This window comes from Callorhinus ursinus, unplaced genomic scaffold, assembly GCF_003265705.2.
Source record: "Callorhinus ursinus isolate GAN/ISIS: 27379988/994484 unplaced genomic scaffold, GSC_fseal_2.0 scaffold30, whole genome shotgun sequence".
NCBI lineage: Eukaryota > Metazoa > Chordata > Mammalia > Carnivora > Otariidae > Callorhinus > Callorhinus ursinus.
This window is the reverse complement of record NW_027397092.1, coordinates 7,548,322-7,560,713: the sequence shown is the minus strand read 5'-3', so window position 1 is coordinate 7,560,713 and position 12,392 is coordinate 7,548,322. Positions and strand designations below refer to the sequence as shown.

The 12,392-nt window shown below is 40.5% G+C and overlaps 1 protein-coding gene across 2 annotated transcripts in view; it reads right to left on the bottom strand.

The window, feature by feature from the left end:
* ZNF475 (zinc finger protein 475) overlaps nt 1-10,851 on the bottom strand; it is a 54,045-nt gene extending 43,194 nt beyond the window's left edge. For both annotated transcript variants that reach the window (XM_025860919.2, XM_073878568.1), the window contains exon 1: nt 10,717-10,851. The gene's annotated coding sequence lies outside the window, so the exon portion shown is untranslated. The remainder of the gene's footprint in view (nt 1-10,716) is intronic.
* Between the last annotated feature and the right edge of the window lie 1,541 nt (nt 10,852-12,392).

Genomic DNA, 12,392 nt, shown 5'->3' with positions numbered 1-12,392 from the left:
AACTTCTGCTGTAGAATTTTGCTGCATTTAGACAGAACTTTAAAAAATGAAAGAATTTATTTAAAAAAAAAAGCATTTTCCCTTTGGATGCTAAACCAATTCCCATTCCCCTTTCTGTGTGGCCTGGGATCAGGTCACTCAAGATCTTAAGTTTGATACTATCACATCTGGGAAAAAAGTCCAAGTTCAAGCCAACCATAAAATCCCCTGGTAAGGTCTAATTTGCCAAGTAAAAGTAGAGAAAGTAGCTTATAGCAAAGACTCAAGTAATACTCTTGTTAGTCTCCACTCCAAAGTACTTTTTGCATACGCCTTCTATAAATTCAGACATTCCTGAAGTGCTAGCTCCAAAATGCTTATCAGTTGTGGAATCTGGGGATATGTAACTTCTGGGTGTCTCAGTTTCATCTTAGGTTTAGTGGGATAATAATAGCTTGCACAGTTATTGTGAGGCTTAAAAGTAAGACAAAATGCTTAGCACGCTGTGTGGTAGGTGGTAAGTATGTTATCAGCATTGTCACCATATGGCTTTAATGTCTGTCTTCTCCATATTTTCATAAACTCAGCAGGTGGGAAAATGTAATTAGGAGACTAACTATAGATTTATGAAATTATTCTCCCTTTCCTAAAATATTATGAGGAATTCCAAAGTTGAGTTAGCTAATTCAAATCATATTTTACTTTATTATTATTTTTTTAATTTAATTTAATTTTATTATGTTATGTTAGTCACCATAAAATACATCATTAGTTTTTGATGCAGTGATCCATGATTCATTGTTTTCGTAGAACACCCAGTGCTCCATGCAGTATGTGCCCTCCTTAATACCCATACTCTATTTTAAAGATATTATTTATTTATTTATTTATTTATTTATTTATTTATTTGAGAGAGAGAGATTGGGAGAGCCTGATGTGGGGCTCAATCTCACGACCCTGAGATCATGACCTGAGCCAAAATCCAGAGTCAGACACTTAACTTACTGAGCCACCCAGGTGCCCCAAATCACATTTTATTAAAAGACATTCCAGGGCACCTGGGTGGTTCAGTCCGTTAGGCATCTGCCTTCGGCTCAGGTGGTGATCTCAGGGTGTTCAGATTGAGTCCCACTCAGGCTCCATGCTCGGCAGGGAGTCTGCTTGTCCCTCTGCCTCTCCCCCTTGCTCATGCTCTCTCTCTCTCAAATAAATGAATAAATAAAATCTTCAAAAAAAGACATTCCAACCTGTAGTCCCAAAAAGGAAAGAAATACTGAAAAGTTAGGAGGTAAAAAAGTAAAAAAAAAGTTTTTTAACGTTATCAAATCCAATCAGTATGAAGTGTGTCACTCAACTCCCCCTTCCCAGTCTGGGCAGATTGGAACAGAACTGGGTGCTAGACAAAATGCTGGCAATCCGTGGCCTGACATGAAAAGAACTGGTCCAATCACGTTCCTGTCTTGGGGAAAAGAATAGTAATGGTCACTCAGGCCGAGAAGACAGAGAGATGCCACATCCCAGCAAATAAGCGATGCGTTGGAGGAAGGCCGAACAGAGGGAATGGGAGTGGCTGTGGCTGAGACAGAGTAGAGCTGATGGGCCAGGCTGATGACAGGATATCTGGAGCTGCCCTTGTTACTTGGGGACAGAAGACACGTGATGTTCTTCAGTCTCTACATCTTACTCTGAGTGTAGAGAATATCTGTGCTCCTGGAACATCATGATATTCCTGCCAGATATGAGAAGAAGCTTTTGTCACCATGTCCCAAATGAAAACTAGATTCAGATGTTATCACCATCAATCATGTCAGGTGTGAAAGAGGAAGCAGTCACCTCAGATGGAAAAGCAGTGACCACATCAGGTTTGTGGAACTTGACTGTGGACAGGCCTCCTTCTCCACCTCTCTTCAAAAGGGAAGCAGGCTGTGGTCTCTAGTTCTCCTCAGATTTTTTCAACAATTCAAGAAAGAGACCTGATGAACATAGGTCTGAAAATCAATGGGGGTAATATCCGGTTATTAATGCTCTACTCGGCAGAAATAGAAAGAGCCTGGGTGAGAAGTTCCTTTGATTTTCCTCTAGAATTCTGAAACTGTATGAAAAATTACCTACCAATTATTTTGGTGTCTGGGCCAGAGAACAGAGTCCACTCAACCCTCTGGCTCAGAAGTCCCCTGGAACAGGTAGGTCTTGTGTGTCCGGAAGCCTGTATTTCCATGTGCATGTATCTTTCTAATAAATGCCCCACGGTCTGAGGTCCTTGAATCTGGTAAGAGGGCCTGCCTGGATTACTTTAATAATTCATTCAGCCCAGAATGCTGCCTCTGGCAGTAGAGTTCAGAACAGATATTTCGTGACATAATTTTCGAGTTCCCACCACCACCACCACCACCATCAACACATTATTCGTTAGAGATAGTTCCAAAGAGCCCAACCCCGCCAACCATGGAGTTAACAGGCTCATTTTTACAGCATGGCTACTTCGACTATGTATGGTTAAGATTTTGTGTCACTACAAATAAAGAAAATCCTACCCCAGTCACTTCACGAAACGGAGGCATATCTTCCTATCCAAGTAAGAGGTCTCAACAGTCAGAGCCTCAGCAATCCTGGTGCTTCAGTGAAGACCTTGGCTTTTCCCTCATGGATGTCACGAATGCCCTAGTACTACAGTATTATTTAAGTCAGGTCATTTTCTTGTCTTCCTCCAGAACGAATAGGCCAATCCTAGGGTCCCCAGTCCTAGGGTCGAGTTGAGCTCTTCTCCTGTATGGGTTTTCTGCGACGGTTTGTGGTCGACCCAGCTCCCAGGTAAACATTTCGGAGAATTCCATCAGCCTATGTCCATGGGACACCAACACTAGGCATCACAAACATCTTCTTACTTCCTCTCTCCTCCTTTCCCTTTCCTGAGTTTTCATGCCCAGAAGTCAGATCTACAACAGGCTATTCCACTGAAGGACAAATATAACAGATTTCTCATGTGCCCCCTAAGCTGCCTAAACAGGTTTTCCCTTCTTCACTGCCTTGAGAACTATTTTGTTACCCTGAATCCCAAGGTGGGCAACTACAGCTGAGATGCCTTTAGTGAAATCCCCGTTTGCTTTCAGTGAGCTTCGGCAATTTCTCAGTGTTTTATCCACCCCCTCCCCCACCGCCCCCCCCCCACACACTGTTCTTTCCTCCCAGAAGCTTCATTTAAATGTTTTTAAGCCGGTTTTCACTTATTTGGTCATACCATCATGTTCCTGGTTTTCAAACACCAAGATCTTATATACCATGTTTATATCTAAAAAATATACATATAGAACAGGCTGGCATATCTCAAGATGCTATGGAATCAGTATTTGAAGATGCATAGATTTAGAATCTATCCTGCAAATATTGTGTGGAGAAATGACGATTTTAGGAATCAGTCCTTTTTGGTTAATGGTAAAATTCCAGCTACAAAATTAACATTGGAAGAGATGCCGTCACATTAAAGATAATTAAATTATTGGTGAAGCACTCAGAACCTATTATATTTAGGAAACCAATGGATAGTGTCCAATTAAGTAATTTTAGCTACAACAGTATTCCAGTGCTGCTTATCAATAAGCTTGTCCTGGGAGTCTCTGTTGGAAATTTATTTACAAGTATCTTATCACCCATAAATATGCTAATAGCTAAGGTAATTAAACTCCACTTGACATAGTATTTGACATAGGAAATAGGCTAACTGAAGAGGAAAATGTGGTTTTAATTTTTGTTGATCAAAATGTCATGTGTTTCATATATAAGATGGTTCACTTGGAACTAAATAGAGTAATCCAAGATTTATCTTATTCTTACGTTGCACAATCATTTGGTATTTTTGAGGTGAAATGCCATGAACTGATTCAAATAATGTAAATCCTAATTTCTTTTTACACATTTATGACTTTAAAATGATGCATAATGTAAATCGTTTTTCACAAATTAAATATATGTATTTCCATCCTTCCAATGAATATATATATATATATAGTTTCTTAGCAAGACACTGGAATTTTATTAGCTATATTTATTATCACATCACTGGGCACTCTGCTTCCAAATTCTCACACACAAGAACACACAGACACACACACACACACACACACACACACAGACACACACTCGTCTCTACACATATTCCTTCTAGGTCAGAGAATATATTGAGAATCATTGTCATAATCATCACTTAGCAATGAACTGATGCCAGGATCCATCTAACACTTATTTGGTAACAATATGCTGGATTGTAATCAGGTCAGATGATACTAATAAGGACAATTATTGGCTGAAGATTGAATTCTGACTCTATCTGCAATGGTTTATTTCTTCTCCCATCCTCATTACTTCTCATTTTGCTCTTCGTTCATTTCACAGTAATTTTACTAAAATAACCCTTCACCACCATATCTCTGGACTGAGAAGAAGTCACAGCGGTGGTGAGTTCAGGTTGAAATGATCATGAGGGTGTTTTCCTTTGGCCCAGCTTTCCAACGAGGCTCTTGATCTTAGCGTGGGCTTGCATGGGAGATGAGGGGTCAGGGAGAAGAGAGTAAGAGGAAAGGTAAGCGGCACTACTTCGTAGACACTAGAACATTTAGCATCTCTTCATTCCTTGTATGATTGCCTGTTAATGATCTGGCAGAGAAGTAAACATCATATCCCACTCCGCTCATCTTCTCCCTTTTTTCTGCTCACCTTCTCATCTTCCGTTGTCTCTGCTTTTTGCATCTTCATGCATCTTCTTTCCTATGTTCTTTCATGCCTGTCTCAGTTCTATCCCTTTGATACTGGGTAACCCTGTGATATTACATTAATTCGCATAGAAACATTCCCACATCTATCGTTGATGTGGCCAGTTATTCCTTTTGGGTGTTTGGACTGTCCTCCTAAGTTTGCTGCCAGGCATGTGAATGGGCGCTCCTCGCCAGCCGCGGGCTGCTTCAACGGTAGCAGGTGCATAACCCCTCCTGCGTGCCCATCTTTTTCAGAGCAGTCACATTCAACTCCTTAAATCACGAAACAGGTCCTACACCTCCCTGGATTAAATGTTCCATGGTTGTCCTACCACTCTCAAATAAAATCCTAACTCTTTGCCACAATGGTCCTCTGTAACCTGGTTCTTCTTTAAGTCTCTGCCTTGGTCCCTCTTTACTCTCCCCTGCCAGCACTGAGCTTTATTCATGCTCACTTTTCAGGTCCTCAAAGAACACAAAGTCCTTCTCACTCCAGGGTAGGTGAGGGGAGGGACTGGAAAGGGGCTTTCCACAGGCTCTTGCCATTGCCTCGAATCTTCCCCCCAGGTCTTTGCCAAGCTTTCTCCTATTTTCTCTACTTAAATATTATCAAACTCAAAGAGAACCGTCCTGACTATGCTTCTTCCAGTACTTTCTCTCTCAAACACACATACTGACACACATATGCACATGCACACCTACGTGCAGAGATACACATGTGCAGACACATGCATATACATGCACACAGAAATGCACATGCACACACAGACAACATGCACACACACATGCATGCACACGTGACCAATGCCACCACCATCGACACAGTCACCAGCATAGTGACACTGCTTTTTCTTTTCTTCACAGCACTGACTGTATTTTTGTCTTGTTTATTTGTTGTATGTATAGTATTTGTTTCCTCCACTTGGACATAAACTCCAAGACATTAGGGACTTGTTTTCTCTCCACATAGCTATATCCCTAGGGCTGGGCACGTAGTAGGTGCCAACAAGATAAACTGAATGCTGAATGAACTGGCTGAGTTTAGCTTGATTTTATATTAAAATTTTAAACAGAAATCAACCCTTCTATTAAAATGGAGCAGTGAAAACACAACAGGCCTTTTGGAAAGGAAGGGTTAGCAGCTAGCTTTGTAGTATCTTCTCAAGTCTTGGGGATCCCTGAGCATCTAACTCTTGCCCCTTGTAATCCTCAGGAAATTAGGAATTAGTATTCTAGCTTTAGAAGTGTAACTCTACCAAATCCCAGAGAAAGGAGAATGCAGCCAAGGACTGCGTACCGGACCAAGCCCTCATGGCAAAGATAGTTTATCAAGTCATGAGCAACAAGCCTCGATGGCCTGGAGCTTCCCCCAAGAATGGGGATAACCGACAGGGACTAGCTAGATCATAGCATTAGCTAGATCAGGACTAGCTGTGTGACTAGGCAGAGAGCTGAAGAAGGATCCGAGAAGTTGGCTTTCCTGAGCTGAACTTACTCATGCCTTGTCTCTCTTGGTCACCTGCATTCTGAGTGCAGATGGTTTTCAAAGTTTAGTTCTCTTTGGAAGTCATATCTCTTTTGAAGGGAATCCCAAAGGACTGGGTGCACAAAGGAAGAAGAGTTCCAGAGCCACAGGCCTTTGAATGTCAATGTATGAGATGGGAAGGTATTTCATCAGAACTGAAGATCAGACAAGTGTCAGCAAATTATGGCTCACTAGCCAAATCTGGCCAGCTGTCTGCTTCTTTCTGTAAATAAGGGTTTGCTGGACCAAGTCACGCTTATTCATTTCTGTGTTTAGCTTTGGCTGCTTTTGCCCCACAACTGCAGAGCATATGGCCTACAAGGCCTAAATTATTTACTGTCTGGGCATTTAACAGGATAACTTTGATGACTCCTGAATGAGAGCCTACAGATGAGACCCCATTTTATCTTAACAGTGAAACATCCAATTAGGAATCAACGTGAATTTACAAAGTAGCACTCAATGCAACCAGAATTCTACCAAATTTTGCTTGCACAGGACTCTGTCAGGCTCCTCGTAGAATTTTCTCTCAAAACAACAACAACACAGTAACAAAATACTCTTGCTGCATTACACTCTGGACATTCTATTGGCAGCTTGTCACCACTTTGAGGCTCTCAGCAGCTTGCCTCCCATACATTCTCCCTCTCTGCGGCCCCAGCATGGTATACACTATGCCTAGTACCATACTTGTGTGCTGTGATATTCAGAAAATGCTGTTAAGACTCCACAGGAATCACCACCTGCTTCCTCAGGAAGGGTGTTCTGCAACAGTTCACAGTCTTCGTCACTTATGGGTTTTTTGTTTTTGTTTTTTTTCTTTTTTTTTTTTTTTTTTTTTAGAATTGCATGTATATTTGAAAATGTTTCATTCACCACAGAAGTTGGGAAAATTATTTAAGATGATATTGCATATTCATTTAAATTATTTAGACACAGAGAAGAAACAGCCATGTTAAGGTCCAAGTTTGCGAAGAAATTTCCTTAGAAAAAAATACATGAAATTTAAATTCTAAAATAAGCTGAAAAATGCAACTGGAAGAAATGATAGTTTACATTCTGAGGCTCAGAAGGAATGGGTATCTTTCAACAGCGATAGCAAACTTGGGAAGCCTGAGGAAATGTTCCTTAGTAAACACTTGAGAGTTGAGAATTTTCTGTCAATTCACAGGAATGTATGAAGACATTCAATCTGATGTTTACTTTACCAGATACAGGTTTTTTTTCTCTATAATTGTGAGGAATACATTGTTAAATAGGCAATAGAGATTATGAATAATGTTTCCTTGCAAAAATTTGAACCAAGAAATAATCTCCTCCCCTCTTTCTTTGTCCAAAATCGTGCCTGGAATATAGGAGACACTCAATAAATTACTGAATGAACGAATGGAAATTAAATTCACGTATCATTCTGTACAAATACATTTGAAAAATGCATCTCTTTTGCTGGGATTATCATTCTTGAATACATTTCTGACTGTATATTTTTGGGTTTTGTTTGTTATAGAATCACTTAAGATCAGATTATTGCCTAGGGAAAAAACTGGACAACATGCAAGGAAAAATGCCCAACCTAATTCAAACTCTTGTGCATAGTTCCACTGGCAAGAAGTCATGGAAGGGCTCCACTTGTATATTTGTTTTTAATACTTGCTGCACTACTTATAAGCCAAGATGAGCTGCTTTATTAAAAATTAACAATGCCTGTAAAGATAGAGAAATAGGTTTATGTAACAGAAAAGTGTCCAGAAATATATGGCTGGTTCACATATGCAGTCAATTCGTTTTTGACCAAGACGCTGAGACAATTCAATGGAAGGAAGAAAATCTGCTAAACAAATGATGGTAGAACAACTGGATACATGTAGGGAAAAAGTTAATACCAACTCTCTTCTTTCACCACACATGAAACTTAGTTCAAAGTGGGTCATAGAATTAAATTTAAAAACTTTAATATATAAAATGTACAAGTATAAAAACTATAAAGCTTCAGGAAGGAAGCAAAGGAGAATGTCTTTAGGACTTCAGGAGATACAAAGACTTCTCAGACAAAACACAAAAATCACTAAACTTAAAAGAAAAAGAATTTAAAATTTTTCCTTCATATAAATTAGAAACTCATGTTCCTTAAAAACCACCATCAAGGGGCACCTGGGTGATTCAGTTAGTTAAGCGACTGCCTTTGTCTTGGGTCATGATCCCGGGGTCCTGGGATTGAATCCCATGTCGGGCTCCCCGCTCAGCCGGGAGCCTGCTTCTCCCTCTGCCTCTGCCCCTCCCCTCCACTCACACTCTCTCTTGCTTTCTCTCTCTCTCTCTCTTAAATAAATAGAATCTAAAAAAAAAAATCACCCAAGAGAAGTGAAAACATATGTCCACAAAAGACGTATACAAATGTTTACAGCAGCTTTTATGCTTAATAGTGAAAAATTTAAGAAACAACACAAGTGTACGACAACAAGTAAATGAGTAAGCAAATTATGGCACATTCATGGAATAGAATATTACCCCACAATAAAAATGAACAAACTTCTGATACAGTGATATAGATCCCACTCAAAAATGTTTTGTTGAATAAACAAAAATTATGCTGAATTATTCCATCTATGAACAGGCAAAGCTAATCTTCAAGGGACAGAAAGTATATTGGTGATTGCTTGTGGGTGGCTGGGTGGGAGGAGAATGCACTATAAAGGCGAATTGGCATGTTTTATGTTGGTAACATTGGTGGGTAGATGGATGTAATCATTTGTCAAAACTCATCAAACTGTGTACTTAAAATGTGTGCATTTTACTGGATGCAAATTATAGATCAGTGAAGATGATATAAACAAGAAAAGAAGCATCTAAAATGAACACGAAATGTTAGCCAGATAGTTAATAAAAGTGAGCTAGCGATCTCCAGCAAGCTCATGTAAAAATGCTCAACTTCATTAGTCAGGGAAATGCAAATTATAATCACAGTGCCGTATCATTTCATACCCATTATAAAGTTAAGCATACATCTACCATCAGTTTCAATGCTAGGTCTGAATCTAAGATACATGAAACCATATGTTTACCGAGAAACTTGTACAAGACTGGTTCCAGCAGCTTTAGTTATAGGACCCTCAAAATGGAAACAAGCCAAATACCAATGAATAGGAGAAGAGATAAACAAATGTGGAATAATCCTATAATGCAATAATACTCGCCTATAAAAAGAATTGAACTAGTAACATACACAGTAACATGTAATAATCTCAAAAACATTCTGTTGAGCCAAAGAAGCCAGATACAAGAATATATACCGTGTGAGTCTATTCCTATGAAGTTCACAGACAGCCAAATTATTCTCTAGTGATAGAAATCAGAACACTCATTGCTCATAGAGAGACAAAGGACTGGAAAGGATATGAGGAAGCTTTCTGGGTGATAGAAATGTCCTGTGTCTTGGGGAAGGTGATAGTTTACATGGTTATATGTATTTGTCAAACTCACTGATTTTAAGCACTTGAATTTAAGAACTTAAGATCAGTTACATTTCCCCACGTACATTTTAGCTCAATTAATAAAAAAATCCACCAACCCAACTGAGTAACTATAGCCTTTCTCACCCCTTTTTCTTTCAAGGATAATTTGGTTAATAAACATATAATCCTGGATTAATGTAAAAACATTTTATTTGCCTTTCTTTCAAGACAATTATTTTTAAATAATTATACATTTAAATAATATTATTCCTGGGGCACCTGGGTGACTCAGCCAGTTGCACGTCTGGCTCTTGGTTTTGGCTCAGGTCATGATCTCAGGGTCATGAGATGGAGCCCTGCATTGGCTCTGTGCTCAGTGCAGAGTCTGCTTGAGATTCTCTCCCTCTCCCTCTGCCCCTCACCTCCCCCCCCACTCTCTCTCTCTCTCTCTCAAATAAAAAGAAATAAATAAAATCTTTAAATAATATTATCCTTTCAAATGGAATTTGGTTTTGGTTCTCTTTCAGCCCCTAAAACATTGACTCCATGATTCACATTACTGCCAGCATCATCCGATGAAGTAAACTGATACTTGTTACTTTGTTTTAGCAGTACTCGAGGGTTTTTACTTCATGATTCATTATTTTTTTTTTTTTTGCTTTAAAGATTTTATTTATTCATTTGAGAGAGAGAGAATGAGAGAGATAGAGAGCACGAGAGGGAAGAGGGTCAGAGGGAGAAGCAGACTCCCTGCTGAGCAGGGAGCCCGATGCGGGACTCGATCCTGGGACTCCAGGATCATGACCTGAGCCGAAGGCAGTCGCTTAACCAACTTTTTATTTGGGGTTCCTTTTCTATAGTGAGAAAGTATTTATGACATACTAGTGAGATGGAAGTGGAGGAGATCAGGATGACCTAACAGAAGAGTCTATTATTAGTGGAAAGGTAAGGTTGGAGACTGACTGATTAGTTAGATAACAGAGGAAAAGCACGCCTTCCGAGAAAGCCTCACCTCGTTATATTTGTTGTCACCCTTCTGCTTCAGCTTGTGTCATGGCCTGCTGAGCCCCTCAGGGAGGGAGCTGGTGGAAACAGGAGCAGAAGAGCTGGGAGCTCCACGATTCACATGCCCTCCCGCAGGAGTTCTTAGAGTATGTGCGGCTGGGCTGCCCGGAAGAGGAACCCCAGCCTTTGAAGCCTGGAGGTATCCTGGCAACCTGTCAACAAAAGGGACAAGACTGAGCTGTCTGGTAACGGCTTGGAAAAATCCAAAACAAGGGGTGGAGGGTGTACTCTGAAACCAGCAGTACAACAGGCATGGATCTCAGCTTTCTTGGAAGTTGACTCCAACGGACTGAGCTCCAACGGAGGAGAGGGGCACGAATTTCAGTCACAGGGCTCTTCTCAGGGAGGAAATGGAGTAGAACTGACTTTTTCTTTTTCTAAGGAAGAAAAAGAAACAATTTACTGACTGTCTTGCTGATCTTGTCTAAGGTCTTTAGAAAGCATCATCTACAGTAGGTGAGGAAGCTTGGCCTCCTAGGGAGACAGATGGAGGTTCTCCATGAAGATGTGGCCCTTATGGGGAGTTTATTTGCTAATGTGTCCCAGGTTACAGCAAACAACTTTAAGAACTCAGGTCAACATTTTAAAATGTATCTGAAAGAATGATTTTTCTAAGGCCCATATTTAAAAATACTGAGAGATTAAGCTACTCGTGGTACATTCTTGTGATGAAATACTCTGCACGCACTGAAGCTCCTGAGGTAAAACAGTTTACAAATGTGGGGAAAGTACACAGTCTATTTGTGGGAAGAGAAGCTTCGAAACAGAATAAATGCTCCGATCTCATCAAACTCTGCGTGTGTGCTCGTGTGTGATCAAACTCAGAGAACGTACACCGAGATGTTTATAGCAGTAGTTGCTGGATAATGTTGAAAAGATCCTACTAAATGTTCCTTAAGATGCGGAGTTGGGGGAAAAAATACGCCCTGACCTCTAAGATTCTACAACCCTGTTTCTTGCCCCCAGATAACTGATTTGGGAAATACAGGTGATTCATAGGACTGTGAATTCTATTGAATTCATGTCTAAAGAGCCTGCTGGACCATGAAGCTCCACATCCTAACATTCTGCAATGCTCCAACGATGACTATTTATATAGAGAGATTTAATGATGTTTCAATTATACTATCACCTAAGGTAGTTCCAATTTGGATGTTGTTCTCCTGAAACCTTTCCTAAAATGCCACAGATAAATGATAGAGCATGCCTTAAGTGACTAAGCGTGGGAGTGAGAAAACTTCGTTTTACAGCAGGCTGTTTCCTAATCTGTGGGTCCCTAGTTAACCTATTTTGTACTTGACCCAAACTCCATGTTTTCTCGGCCCTACTGTGAGCTCAGTGAGATATTTCTCTAAACTCATTGCCCAGTAAATAAACACCATCCCACGTGCACCCACAGTATCCCGTTCAGTGGCCAGCCACTTGGGCCAGATGGCAGAAGAACTAATAGGAAACTCTGGCCTAGGAAAACACGGACAGCAGATACCGCCGCGCTTAAATAGCGTAAAGGGTTCTTTATCTGGGCTGGAGAGACTGCTCCGGGGAAGCCTGAAAACAACAGGTCCTCCAGGAGCCGGCATAAGCATCTGCTGGGCAGCTCAGAGCACTGCATTCAGAGCCCTC